This window comes from Chelonoidis abingdonii, chromosome 2 (genome assembly GCF_003597395.2).
Source record: "Chelonoidis abingdonii isolate Lonesome George chromosome 2, CheloAbing_2.0, whole genome shotgun sequence".
Classification (NCBI taxonomy): Eukaryota; Metazoa; Chordata; order Testudines; family Testudinidae; genus Chelonoidis; species Chelonoidis abingdonii.
In genome coordinates this window covers 121431269-121446411 of record NC_133770.1, presented here as the reverse complement: position 1 = coordinate 121446411, position 15143 = coordinate 121431269, and the positions used below count along the sequence as shown (strand labels likewise).

General features: G+C 44.5%; 1 protein-coding gene across 1 annotated transcript in view; it reads left to right on the top strand.

Annotated features, from left to right (window-relative positions):
* The window catches only part of LOC142046341 (uncharacterized), a 1049055-nt gene that overhangs the window by 575398 nt on the left and 458514 nt on the right, over window positions 1-15143 (top strand). The gene's annotated exons all lie outside the window — the stretch shown is intronic.

Sequence of the window (15143 nt, the reverse complement as noted above, 5' to 3'; positions counted from 1 at the left end):
TGCTTCCTTAGGTGCAGCAGATTCAGCAGTGAGGGTCATGGTGACAGTGGTAACCATGCATTATTCCTTGTGGTTGCAGTCATTTGAGATTCGTGCAGAAGTACAGCAGACATTTGTAGACCTTCCTTTTGAGGGCAATGCCTTATTTTTCTCCAAGAGATATTAGGCTTTACATACATTAAAAGACTCTAGAGCAGTCTCACAATCCCTAGGCCTATACACACTAGTCACAAAGAGAATGAAATACCGCACTCAATCCCAACTGAGGCAGCAGATCTACTCTTATAGACAGCCTGACCATTCTAGCTGAAAAAACACAAAGAGGGAGGCTTCTATCTTCTGACTCTTTGGTCTCTCCATTCAGGCAGCCACAGGCCTCAAAGCAGCCTGTTTGACTCCTCCATTGAGGACAGTATACCATCACCTTGGCTCTCTTTGGCCTTTTCTTATCCTACAAGGACAAAGTGCAGTTTAGGCCACAATTTACATTTCTTTTCAAGGCGGTATCTGATTTCCTAACTAAATCTGTTGATATATTTACGCCAAAGCTACAGATCCAGATAGATGAACAAAGCTCCACACTTCAGATGTGCTCTGAGTTCTAGACCTGGTCTGCACTAGGAATTTAGATCAGTATAACTACATTGCTCAGGAGTGTAAAAAACCCACAACCCTGATCAACACAGTTACACTGACCTAATTCTCAGTGTAGACAGCACTAGGTTGATGGGAGAATTCTCCCCTCGGCATAAATAGCATCTTCACTGAGGATGCAGCTATGCTGCTGCAATGTTTTAAGTGTATCTAAGCTCCTACTCTTTTATCCGGATAGAACAAAGCCTTTTCAGGTTTCTACCCAGGTCTTTGCATCCTACTTAGAACAAATGAGAGATCACCTTGCGCATAACGATCCTCTAAATGGACTTCCAGATGTATGGTCATGTGCTATGCTGCCAAGGGTGTCATGCCCCCTGGGAAGCTGTCAGTGGACTCAGAGCACACTTGATCTCCATCGTGTTTGCGGACAACGTCTCTATTGCGGACATCTGCAGAGCAGCGACATGCTCCTCAACCCACACATTTGCGAGGCACTGTGCAATTACTGCTGCATCAAACCCCTGGGAGACCGCTCCATTTGGTCTTCATCTGGCTCAAGAGATAGCCTCTCCACACACAAAGAATGCCCAAAAGAAACTGGATGTGAGTGATTGCTGGACCATACTAGAAGGAGGTTAGTCTGTAAAAGAAGCTTATTGGAACATCTCTGAAGGTGAGATTTTATCTGTATTTAACTTCTTACTGTATTAGGTTTAGACTTGCGTGTTTTATTCTATTTTGCTTGGTAATTCACTTTGTTCATGTAGGGGTTCCCCGTTCTCCTGCTCGGAGGGAGGCCTCTCCAGCTGACCCAGTCTGGTCTGGACCAGAGTCTGCAGGGTAGCCTGGGGTCCACAATAAGGCTGGGCGATCAACTGTCACTACCAGGCTTTGGCCTGGGCTGGGGTAGCTCAAGTGGTCAGCCCTTCAACACATTCTATGAGGGGTGGCTCTGGCCTGGGTGGGGCCCAAGCAGCCCACAAACAACCAGACTTCAAGGGTGGGCCCTGGCCTGAGTGGAAGCTAGGCAGCCAGCAAACAGTCTTGAAAGGGCTGGCTTTAGCCTGAGTAGAGCTCAGGCTGCCAGCAAACAAACAGTCTTTACAGGGTTGTCTTTAGCCTTTGCCACTGCCAGCAAACAGTCTCTCCAGGTGAGTGATACGGGAGCTCCTGTCCTGGGCTAGAGCCTCCTTGCACTATGTAGGGGCAGCTACCTGGGGTGAGGTGGCAGGGGGATGCAGGCCCATCTTACTCCCTCATATCCCAGCCTAGGGCCCTGGCAGGGGCAGGATTGGCTGCCCCTGCATCAGTGGGAATCCTGCTGCAACACGCCGACTGAGCCACACCGGGCTCTGCAGCCGGCTGCTCCAGGGCTGTCCCTGGGCTACTTCTTGCCTCCCCAGGGTTTGGTACCTGCAGCCTCCAGGCCTCTTCCGGATCCTTGGGGCAAACCACAATGGGTACTCCAGGCCAGTCCTTGTCCATGCCTGGGGATCGGGAACAGCCAGGCACAGGTTCCTCTTGTGGCCTCTGGAGAACAGGCTGAGAGTCCTCCTTCGTTGCAGGTTCTCCCCCAACTGTGCTGCAGGGCCAGCCTTTTATACTTCCAGCCACACCCCAGTTCTTCCGGCGAGGGGGGCAGGGCAATCTAGGCTCCGCCCTCCAAGGGTCGTGTAGGGGTCCCTTGCTCTCCCGCTCAGAGGGAGAAAACTCAGCCTCACTACAGTTCTGTCTGTTATCACCTGGACCTATTTAAGTCCTACTTTTTGTATTTAATAAAATCACTTTTTACTTATTAATTAACCCAAAGTATGTGTTAATACCTGGGGGGCGGGGAGCCAAACAGCTGTGCATATCTCTCTATCAGCGTTATAGAGGGCAAACAATTTATGAGTTTATTCTGTATAAGCTTTATACAGGGCAAAACAGATTTATTTAGGGTTTGGACCCCATTGGGAGCTGGGCATCTGAGTGTTAGAGACAGGAACACTTCTTAAGATGTTTTCAGTTAAGCCTGAAGTGTTTAGGGGACGTGGTTCAGACCTAGGTCTGTGTAAGCTGCAGGCAAGCATGTCTGGCTCAAACCAGGCCGGGCGCTGAAGTCCTAAGCTGCAGGGAAAACAGACTCAGAGGTAGTCAAAGCACATCAGGTGGCAGTCCCAAAGGGGTTTCTGTGATCCAACCTGTCACACATGGGCCTTTTGGTGAAATTGTCTAGAACTATGCCAAGTTTGTTAATATGTGCATGGCTCTATTTTTGAGAAATCACCCCATTTCCGTGTGCATATTAGTGATAGAACAAGTGCTTGGAGGTACCAGAACAGCCTCCTGCAAGGATCAGTATTATCTCCAGTGTTATTCAATTTATATTAGAATGATTTATCATATACTGGGTCTCACAAGTTTGTTTTTGCGGACAACATATGCCTCTGCATTCAGTCACATTCCTTTTATGTACTTGAGAGTGTTCTGAATAAGATATGGCAGCTGTGACTGATTATTGTCGTCGGTGACACCTGATACCAAGTGGAAGTAAGACCGTGTTGAATGTCTTCACTTACATCAAGCACAAGTGGGCAGAGAGTTGAATATAGCTCTCAATGGTCAGTGAATAAAGCATGATTCACACCCGATCTATGTAGTGTCATGTTGGATAGAACTCTCACCTATCATGACCATCTTACAAAGACAGCGACTAAGATCAAAATGCGCAACAACCTGCTCGGAAAACTGGCCAAAATGACATAGGGCGCCGATGCTGAAATATTATGTGCTTCAGCCTTGGCACTGTGTTATTCAGTGGTGGAGTACTGCACTACAGTATGGGCTCGCTCATCTCACACAGAGATGATCAACATACAATTTAATGGCACCATACGTATTATTTCAGGCACACTTAAATCTACTCCTCTGCCATGATTACTAGTTCTCTGCAATATTGCTCCACCCACATTCACAAAGAGGAAAGTGGAGCAAAGCTTGAGATGAAATTATGTGATGTGACACACCTACTATTAATTAAAGGCTTATTTAATCCACCACATGGCCGCCTTCCCTCATGGTGCCTGCCATGGATAAGTTTATGGGGTGAGGGATTTACGGTAGAGGATGCATGACAAGAATCATAGTCTGCAGAGAAAGTGACAACTAATTATCTTGTTTCAGATCCCACTCATCTTCAACCCGGGTTTGATTTACTGTGAAGGCAACGGAGCCTTCTGAATCGGTTTTGTACTGGACATGGAATTTGTGCTACAGCAGAATTTTGGTGGCATTGTAGACAGTCCAATATGTCAATGTGGGCAGCCATAAATCATAACACATAGTGTTGAGGATTGCAAAATGTCTCAATTTCCTGGAGGTCTTTGTGCCTTGAACATTATTGATAAGAATGCTGTGGCTTGACTTGATTGGATTGCATACTCCAAATAAATACTACTACTATTAATAATAATAATTAATAATGCATATATTAATTTTGTAGTGTTTGCTGTGCATTTATGATTATTACACTTTTTGTCACTGATCCTGTGAATTGTGTTACACTGTCCAGTAACAAGCAAATGGGTGCTTTCTGAACTGCTAGGCACTGGGCAGCATATGTTGTGAACTATTAAAAAATGAATGATTTTCCAAATAATAGACTTGTATTGAGTTAAAAAAACAGTGCAAAGAAAAATCTGTGCAATTTAGAAGCAAATACATTAAAAACGTAATAAATTAATGAAACAGAACTTAACAAGGGGAAAGAACTTTCGTGTCCATTTTACCTACACATACAGAAACTGCGGCTTTCACACATCTGTGTATGTGAAGCTGTGATTATCCTTAATGTCCCCAAGGGTGAGTGGTAGGGGAGGGAGGTGGCCTCTGATGCCACATGGAATGTTTAGGGGGAGTGTAGGGTGGTGCTGTAGTGGAGTTCTCCACAGAAAATAAAGGGAGGCCAGCCCAAGATTGTTGAACCTGTAGGTCCACAAGAGTCGGCAACAATTGTGTTTGCCTCTGGAGAAGCTCCATTATGTCCTGGTGCATCTCCCTCCTTTTCCTGCTGGGACTTTCTCCTCTCAGCTCTTTCCTTCTCCAGGCTGTCTGCAATGTTCACCATCCAGGCTCTTTGCTCACAGTCCTGGCTGTGCAGCACTGGCTTGCAGGATCTCAGTAACATGTCATCCTGAATCCTCTTCTTTCTCCTCCTTATCTGGGTTACAGAGTAGTAGCTGTGTTAGTCTGTATCTGCAAAAAGAATAGGAGTACTTGTGGCACTTTAGAGACTAACAAATTTATGCTACAATAAATAAATAAATTTGTAAGTCTCTAAAGTGCCACAAGTACTCCTATTCTTATCTGGGTTAGATGTTCTGCAGCTGTGGAGGGGGAAAGCCTCAAGGCCATGATGGCAGCAGGTGCAAATAAAACACAAAGAGGTTCCACTTTCAATATAGTCATAACAGAAAGCAAAAGTTAAGATTCAGAATTCCCTTCCCTTGCTCCCCTAAAGCTTTAAAGAAGATCTGCTTATTGACACTTCTGCTTGGGAGTGCTTGCACATGGTACCACTCACAGCACCAGGCATGGTGAGGGAAATGAGGAGGGAATTGCTCAGATGCATGGAATTACGAGTATAGGGTAATAGCACTGAATACTGGCACAATTTTCCACAGGCAGTGGTGATTTTAGCTGATATCTCACTCCTGAGGGTAACAAAGGCAAAGACAACACAGCTGCTGCTGGTGGCCTGAAGCTGCTTGGCCCGTATGCTGCTAGCCTGTGTACTGCAATGGTGTCTGCTGAAGTTATCACTGATTGGCATAGGAAAGTGTCCTATCGCAGAGGGAGAAATAAGGGTCCCATCTCTAGAAATTTTCAGAAGAGGACTAGAGAGTACCTCCATGAAAGTTTCATCAAGATCTCTCAGAAGGATTCAGGGGACAGCCCTGTGTCCATAAATGATCTGCTCCAAATTGCCCTCCTGCCTAAGTCTACAGGAGAATGAAAAGCAGATAACAACACTACTTCCCCTTCTTGCACAGCTGCTTCTTTTAGTAAGAATAAATTAATGAAAAGTTGATAGCTGGGTCCAATTAAATTGGAGGCACCATCAGTACATCATTGTAAGGGGAAACACAATTACACACTTGCCCCAGGTTCCTTCCTCTGCTTTGGGCTCGCCCGTGCATGACGGCTGTGATTGACTTGACTGTGATGGAGTCTCAAACAGGTCTTGGCTCATGGCATAGCTGGACCAGGGCCAGCCCACAACATTTTGGCACCTGAGGTACTGCTCTGCTACCTACCCCAATAAAGGAGAACTAACAACTTAAAATGCTTTGTTAAAAATTTTTAAGTAACACTTAACTTTCAAACACCTGAACAGCAAATGTAACTTTTCTTGTCTGCATAGTGAACACTGGCATTTTTATCTGTTTGAATAATAAAAGTGGTGCTTTCCCTGCCTTCTTGGTTGCAAAGATTTGAACTGCTTCCTGGAGGTCCACAGTCTGGGCCAGCTCATGCTCTGTTGAGATCGTTGCAAGGCCGACCAGTCTCTCCTGTGTCATTGTGGAGTGTTGCTGTGTTTTTATTAACTTCAGCTTGGAGAAGCTGCATTCTTCACTGGCAACTGTTACTGGAAGTGTTAGAAGTATGCGCAGAGCAACAAAAGCATTTGGAAAGAGGGTGGTCATCTTATTTGTGCACATATATTTCAGAATAGCCTTTGGAGTTGATCCTGTTGAAATGTATCTTGAAAGGGTTTTCAGTTCATCACCTAAATCACTCTCATCAATATTGTGCATGTCATCGTGTATCAACACTGTCTCTAGTGCCCTGAATTGCTGGTGTAGGTCTTCTTCAGGTATTGTGAGGAGTTTCGAAATATCATACAACATCCCAAATATACTGCTGCGTTCCTTAAGCTGCATGAAACGTTCTTCAACTGACTGTATTGCACAATCTAGCACCTGGTTAAAGAATTCAAATTTGAATTGTTGTTTGGGGTCTCTTATGGATTATCCCTTGCCTGGTAATCAAAATGCCTTCTTCTTCGGTGACTCTTATATTCTTGAATGAGTGGGAAAATAGCTTCAGTGTGAAGTTCCTCTGCCAACTTCTGTGCACTCTTCAGAATGTTTTGAAATCCCTCATCTGACCGGTAAGACTGTAGGTATGACTTTGCTTTGTCCAGTTGTTCCATTGCTCCAAATATATCAAGGTCACCACCTTGGAGTCTCTTGCTTACAACATTTATTTCAAATAGTATGTCATGCCACAACACTAAGCCACACAGAAATCTGAAGTTATGTATGTTTCTGGTGATTCCATTTCCCTCTGCCACTGTTCTCCCACGAACAGTTCTTGTCATAGCATTATCCTCCATAATGGCAATTATGGCATCATCTATCTTCCCAATTTATCATCTCCACTCGGCTTTATCACTTCCACTCGGCTTTATCATCGTGTGGCACTCAGTGGTTTCAGTGTCAGAGAGGATGTTCCCAGATGTTGCTTCAAAATGTGCCATCGATAAATTGATGCAGAGAAAAATACACAGATGTTTCAAATTACATTACAAAATTCAGCAGCCTCACTAGAAGCTGATGCTGCATCACTGACCACCAAGTTCAATGAATGAGAACTGCACGGGACAAAGAAAGCTTGAGGGTTTAACTCTTGGATCCGTGTCTGCACTCCTCTGTTCTTTCCTCTCATGTTGGCACCATTATTGTATCCCTGATCTCTCATTTCAGCTTTTGCAATTCCCGTATATTCCAGCTTTTTAAGAAGCACATTTGTCATACTAGCTCCTGGTGAATCATCAATGTCAATACATTCTAGAAAATGCTTTCTGACAGTCACCACTGCATTTTCACTAGGTTCTGTTGTTACAATACGCACCATTAAAGTCATTTGTTCCGTATGGCTGATGTCAGGTGTGCAGTCCAGGATAACAGAGTAATATCTTGCTGTCTTCAGATCTGCCACAATCTTCTGTTTGACTTTTGTTGCCAGTAACTGTATGATCTCATTTTGAATTGTTTTTCGAACGTAGTGGTGTGTTACATTTCTTGGGTTGGTGACTCTCCTTAGATAATCCTGAGTACAGCATCAAAACTAAGCCATGAACTCACAATTTTAAGGACGTTTCATGTTTGGCAGTATACAGCTGATCTGAAGTGCCACGCAGTTTTGGGTAGGTTTTGGGTAGCAAGCATTCTCGCAATGGAAAAGAGCTTTTCAGAAAATTTTGCCAGTAAAGAGACTCTGCATGCAATCTTCTCTGATGCTGATCATCCATGGTGGCCTTTAACCTTAGTCTCATCTCAAGCTCTTTCCACCTATGGAATGCTCTCTGGTGATTTGCTGCCTTCTCATGGCGTGCCAGATTTCTAATCAGATTTTCCCAGTCTTGTTTTCATGTAACCTAATGTGGCTGGAACATTAGATTGAAAGAGTTTACAACAAAAACAGTATTCAGCATTCTGGGGTTTTGAGTACATTAGCCATGGCCTCTCCACTTTTCACCATTGGGATTCACACCAGTAATGTGTTGAATGGAAACTTCTATTTTCATTGTCTTTGGGGAACATTGAAGTTTTCACTTGCTGTCCATGCAGTACAAGGAAGTCCCTTGGGCTACTGCTTAGGTGGGTCACAGTCTGATATCTAGACTAAGGAACTAAACTCAGTAGCAGCTGTTTCTTGCACCTCCACCACATTCTTCTCTGATCTATACTTTCCTTCAGGATGTGCATGGTTACATCATTGAGATGGAGATATGGATGCTGCAAGTAGCTCCCAGGTACCTGCACTCTGACTAACTGGATGATCAGGCATCTCCTACCACTCACTTACTCACTGGGACTGGAAGGCTCACCGTTACATTGTGTCTATGTATTCAGGAAAGCTCCTTCCTGCTTAATAGAAAAGCTTCCTTTGCTGGCTTTCTTTTCTGAATGCTGCCCAGAGGGACTTTTCTTCTTTCACTCATGACTTCTGTTCTTGGCAGCTACAGTGCTCTCAACACTCAGTTGAAGGGAAAATAAAGAAGGCTGGTAGCAGGCCTGAGTGAGGGAAGATATCAGTGTCTTAAGGGCCTGACTCCTACTACTTCAGTTGGCTGCCTGTTCTCCACAAGTGGGCTCAGGGAAGCAGCGGGAAACAGGAAGCTCCTGAGAAGCTGGTGTTAATCAGTCAGCTCCTGGTGTGCTAGAGAGGTACATAAGAGGCTCCTCCTCCTCTCTCTCCTAAGCTCCTGCTGCTTTCTGTTATTCCCTCTCACCTTCCTCCTGCCTGCTGTTATGTCTCTTTTGCCCTCCTCCCTCCAGCACAGCACTCCACCATCTCTGTGCATCTAGAGCAGAGAGAATACATATGCACCAGCAGCAGACACAATGTTCTACACTCTGGGTCTTAGGGGCGCCCCCCGCCCCTTGAGTTTGGCACCTGAGGCGGTTGCCTCAATTCACCTCATGGTAAGGCCAGCCCTGACTGGACCCCTGGTTGAATGTCCCCACCCTCCTCTTCTTCCTCCTCCTTCCTGTTCATGCCACTGGGCTGTGACTCAGCCTTCTTGGAGGTATCTATGATAGTGTGGGGATGGTAGTAGGATCTCTGCTAAGTATGGGGTGCAGTTCATTGTAAAAACAGCAGGTTTGCAGCTCAGCACAGGATTAGCTTTTGGCCTCCCTGGCCTTCTGGTATGCTCGACACAGTTCCTTCATTTTTACGAGGCACTGGTGCTGACCCTGTTGTACCCCTTCTCCTGCATCCCCCATGCAATCTGCTCATAGATGTCCATCTTCTGATGGCTGGTCCGTAGCTATGGCTGTACAGTGTGCTCTTCCCATAGGCCCAGGAGATCCAATAGCTTCAGTCTACTGCAAGTGTCCGGAGTGCATGGTCGGCTGGACAGTTGCACACAACAATGGAGAGCTTCTAGGTGTGCTCACCAAGCTTGGCACTCAGGAAAAGTTATTTCAAAAATTCACGGGGCTTTAAATGAGATAGAGGGCCTTCTAGTCTCCATGATAGCCAGTCAGTGGAGTTCACAATTGTGACATGAAAGGTCAGGCTTGGTCATTGTGGAACAGCTACTGGAGGATTGTTAGGGTCAGCATACGTAATGCAGTGTCTACACTTGCACTTCGTCAATCTCAGTAATTAAACATAGCTCAAGAGTACTCTGGGAGGTGGTGTTACTGTGTAACTGGAAGGAGGTGCTTATGTCGATGAGAGACAAATTTAAGTGTAGGCACATGCTCAATTAGGCTGATTTCTATGTGGCTTATATTAACCTAACTGTAGCATAGACCAGGTCAAGTAAACATTTCCATTCACAGTGCTCTTTGAGCTCACAAACAATCACCCACGCTAATTCTGCCACTATACCTGTTTTATCCTACAAACGACATTCCTAGTCTGCATAAGTAAACTGTAACTTAAATTCATGCACTAAGAATTCATCAGAGCCTTTGTTCTATTTTTGCAGCTTGCAATCATTATTTCATCATGGAGAAGCGGATTCGTTTTATCTGGTGGTTCTCTATATTGGGGCATCTTTTCTATACTCTTATTCTAGTTAAAAACAAAGATTATTCATCTCTAAATTTAAAGCATTTAGATATGTTCTCACTTGCAGCATCCAAAACCAGACAGTCATTCACTTAACTCTTCTAAGCAAGCATTACTGGAAAATGAATGTCTTCCCTTCTTCGAATAGACAGAATCCTGTTGTTCTGATCAACCCCTCGCATCCTATTTTTAATCTCACAACATAAGAAAAATGACTACATTTATTTCTTGCCAAAATCCTGGTGACCAATTGTACTTTACATGAATGTTACTATCTCCACATTTATAACAAAGTCCAGTAAACCCTTAGGTAAAAAAATGGGACCAATTTGAATGAATGCAATGTTACCCCTTTTTGACCCGAGCAGTCAGCCAAATCTGGCATGTTGTGGGTTGTTTCAGTTAGGAAGAGAAATTGGTGATGAAGTCAGCAGTTTCTTTGTTGCAATCCTATTTATTTACAAAGAATGTACATAAAACCCTGCGACCCTCAACACAGCAGCACTCATACAAGGAGACAGTGTCTTTGCTCACAGTTCAAAGCCCCTGTCCCATCAGCACTTAGCCCCAAAGCTGTCTCTCTCTCTCTCTCTCTTTCTTACCTTTTCTCGGGGCCGCATTCTTACTGCTTGTTTTGCCTTATCCCTGGCTTTGCTACCCCTGTTTCTCTGGTATTTTCTCCTGCTTTACTCTCTGCTTCTCTCGCTTTCTGTCTCTATTTCACAGACATGCAAACCTTCACAAAACAATACCCTGTGACATCCCTCTGCCTGTATGTGTCTTGCATGTGTCTTTATTTTGGAGAGTGACATGTGCCTGTATTTGGGATGGAGTCTGCTATTATTTCAGTTATCTGGTTCTATAAGGAAACTTACCTGCTTCTTAAATGGAAGGAGGCAGTTGCACCCAAACCGTAACAATAATATATATAAATAATAATGCTCATATTCACAATTAATAGAACTCTGTGAAATATTCATGACAACATTTGTTACTGGGGTTTGCTGTCAAACTTCATCCCACGTTTAGTGAAACATTCAGTGGGGCTTAGGAATTGCTGAAGCTAATTTGCACTCGGTTTTTGAGCAAATGCTGCAAAGCCTATTTCTTTACTCGGGCTTTTTCTGCAGGATGGGGGCTGAGTAAGGAGGGTTCTTGTGGATTGGGGAAGTTTCGAGGTATTTTTGCTACATTAGGGTCATAGAGATCACTTTCCTGATGTATGTTTTAAAATATATTTTATTGTGCACAATATAAACTCTGAGGAGACATGAAACTGGGAAAATTCTACTGACATTGAGTCTGATTCTCTGCTGTGGTTTGGACACTTTGCATATGGGGATTCTCAAGTGGCATGGTGGCTCCTCCATCTCCACTTATAGTCAGAATAGAAAGCATGGCTGGAGAAAAGGGGGCATGGTCAGAAGGGCCCTACACTCCATTGTTCCCTGGCTGCCAATATGTCCTGTGGGGCCATTGACAGCTAGCTCAACGTTATGCCATGGGCTGTCCTGTCACTCAGGTGGCCAAGAATCAGGGAGCACAAAGGCAAGCTTTGCAATTCCCTCCCAAACTGGGCTGTGTGATCCTGACCCATATCCAAGGATTGGGACTGTTGACTTTAATGCAACTACTTGTGTAAATAAAATGAAGGACTAACTCTAATTTTGAAATGTTGTATGGTTTCAACTTGAAAGCAGGTGAAATTCCATGTTCCAGCCGAGTTTCATGTTGGGGTCATTTGACCCTGCTACTCAAAGTTCAGTTTGGTGGGAGAGTGAATTGAAACTCAAGACAATGTCATGAAAAATAAAACTGCCAATATTTGCACAATTCTGCTAGTGAATGAAGGCCAGATTTTGCCTTTCTAACGCATGCTGAAAAGTATTGTACTTCACAAGTAGCTCACAGTTGTTCACTCTTACAATTCAGTGTGAGTCTTGATAGATAGTATTTTTTTTAAAGCCCCAGCTCCTGGAGTCAGATAACTACATGACAATGTTAGTTTCATTTTTTATAAAAGTAGGTTTCTGGTCCTTACAGTTGTGGGGAAAAGCTTGAGAATGCGAACACTAAAGGCTCCAAGACCAGATGGCAAATAAAAAGATCAAACATTTGTTATAGTTTAAAATCTCATGATTTTAAAGCCAATCTCATGATATTTTTTCAGGCCTGACTCGTGATATTCATTGAACGCTTGGGATTGGCAATACTGAAATCAGTGGGAGTATTTGCAGATGAAGGTACTACTTGGAGTGCAGAGGGGGTGACAGAATCTGCCCCGGAACAATTAGTAGAATTGCTTTATAAAAAGTGAAGTGTCATTTGGGGTGGGTTATTTTAACATGCTGTACAGAGGCAGATTTGTTTTTTAGAATTCTAAACTAGCGATACCATAGCAACTTTATACAATGAAACCAGTCAGGGCCAGATTGTGCCTGAAGGTCACTAGTCTGCACTGGCGGTGGGGTGGAGCTGCACTACGTCAGGGGGCTCTGGGAGGTTCTCAAAGCTCGCAGGCCTACAGCAGAACTTCACATTCCGCACCAGGCTATCGGCACATGCACACACAATGTACTCATATGCCTATGCATGGGACAGTTGTAATCTAGACCTTGGGGTTAAATTCTGCCCTGGATGCCTGCATTCAGATTACACAGGGCCTGATACAGCCCCAATGGAAATCAAGTTTGCTGTTTACTTCAATGGGAACTGGATCAGGCCTTGCACCATAAATGAGAGCCCCATACACTTCCAATGAAGAGCAGAAGTTGATTCACAGTTGGGAAGGGCATTTTTCTATAAGCCTGAACATATTTGGTTTGGCAGCTTTTTGGTGTGTGTAGATGCATCTACCTCTCCCACAACCACACACACATTTTTGTGGGTTTCAGAACTTTTCTTCAGCCCAGATAAGTGAGATGTGCTTCACAAGGGCCAGTTACTACCCATAGCTAGAAAAGAGTTACATTACCACAACCATGGCCTAGATCAAGATGTACATGTGAGACCAGAACACCATCAGGGTGGAAGGAGCAGCAGGTCTAGGACATGGGTGGCAATTACCTTCACACCACCACCTAACAGCTCTGCCAACAGAAACACTCAGCAAGTCATGAGTGTCAGGGGCCCACACACACCACAGGATGTGCTGTGCCTGATTGACAGGACATTTCTAATTCCTAATTGGTCTAGACATAGTACTCAAACCTGGGGAGGAAACAGACCGCTTGTATGCACTACTAGGTGGACATTGCTACTACAGACCCTGCTTCCTTGTGTTGCTCCTGGTTCTTGACCTTGGCTTTACTTGGTGGCTCTGATACCCAGTTTCTGGGTGGGCCTTGTTTTCTGCTTCTGAATTCTGGCTCCTGACTCCAGATAAACAAATGTCTCCATTTCCTGACATCTGGCTTTGGCACTAGCTACTAGACTGGCTGCTCATGACTGGCCCCGACACAGTTCCTATTGTACAGTTTCCTTGGAATTCTTCCTTGAGAGGTGTGGGATTTGCTCCTCCCCATGGATAAACATGAGGACTGTCCTCCAAAACCTGCAGATCTCCTGGCAGCCATGTAGTTCTTGGGGAATCTGACGAGGTCACGTCCATCCAAGAAGGAACCCTGGGTCTTCACACACAGGCTGTTTGGTCCCCTGCTGCTTATTCCAGCTCCCTGTCAGCCATCAGTCAGGGAACTATCCATCAAACAGGGATACGCTCATGTCATAATGAATACAACCTTAGACATTTTGAAGTCATTGACACAAATGAAGACAATACGTTCTACAGCCCTGTTAACTCTCCTCTGTGGTGATTAAGGGCAGGCCTACATTACCACTCAAGTCGATCTAACTTACGTTTCTCAGAGCACCCCCTTGAATGATGCAAGTTACTGTGCCATAAGTGCTATCCACACTGGTGCTATGTAGGCAGGAGATGTAGCTGATGTAGCGCTTCTAGTGCAGACCTGCTCTATGTGATGCACTAGTGTAGTCTGACTGAGACTCCACGGCCTCTATATCTTGAGTGGATTGGATGAAGGTGAATAAGTGGAAGTTGAAGCCCCTGGCTCACAAGAAGGCACACAGAGAAGTTAGGATTTCCAGTGTGTCTGGGGAGGGCAGAGGGGAAAGACTGAGTATCCTGCCTCACAGAAGAATAGTAGATGGAGGAAAAGGATGTTTCTGGCTGTACATAGAGGATAAGATGTAAGATGTTGTGGTCTCTTGCCCATAATAGGTAGCTGGGACTGGAGAGAATCAAGCTTCTGTGCTGTATGTTATTTTTTGTATGTGTATGACAGTAGCACCGAGATGCTAGGTGCTGTACATACACCTAGGTAGAGAAAATCCCTTCCCCGAAGAGCTTGAGGTCTTAGTTTAAGACAAGACTTAACAGGTGGGTGAATTAAATGAAGTGTGTATGTTAGGGGTGGGGGAGGAAGAGGGAGATACACTAATGTGAGACTTTTGTTTGTAAAGTAAATGTTTTTGATTAAAAACAACTGAGACCAGTTCATCTTGCTCTGTGAGGAGGGACACATTGCATATAGATTTCCACTATATATTGTGATTGCATCTACTTAGATGGGCAAATCAAATGTGTTAGTCTCTGTTTTAACTATTCAACAGCTGAGAAAAGAGCACTGTGGAAGCCCATGAGGGAATCAGGCAGCCCTTGCCAATCGGTGTAGCCTGCAAGTATGTGGCCTACATCTTCTAATTGGCCACAGCTGTAAAGGAGGTAATCACAGAGGCCCCACTTACAGTCATTAGTAGCACATCTGATCATTCCATGTCTGAAGCAATTGAACTTTAGCCAAGATGATGTGGAAGGTTAAAACAAGGTGGCTGGACTGTTGGATCTGCCATGAGACAGGGATTGGCTATGTTTGAGGTTTGTTCTTGCCACCTTGTACGCCACCTGGAGGTGACATCAAGCTTCCTTAGGGTAATTGTCAAAACAAGTTGCC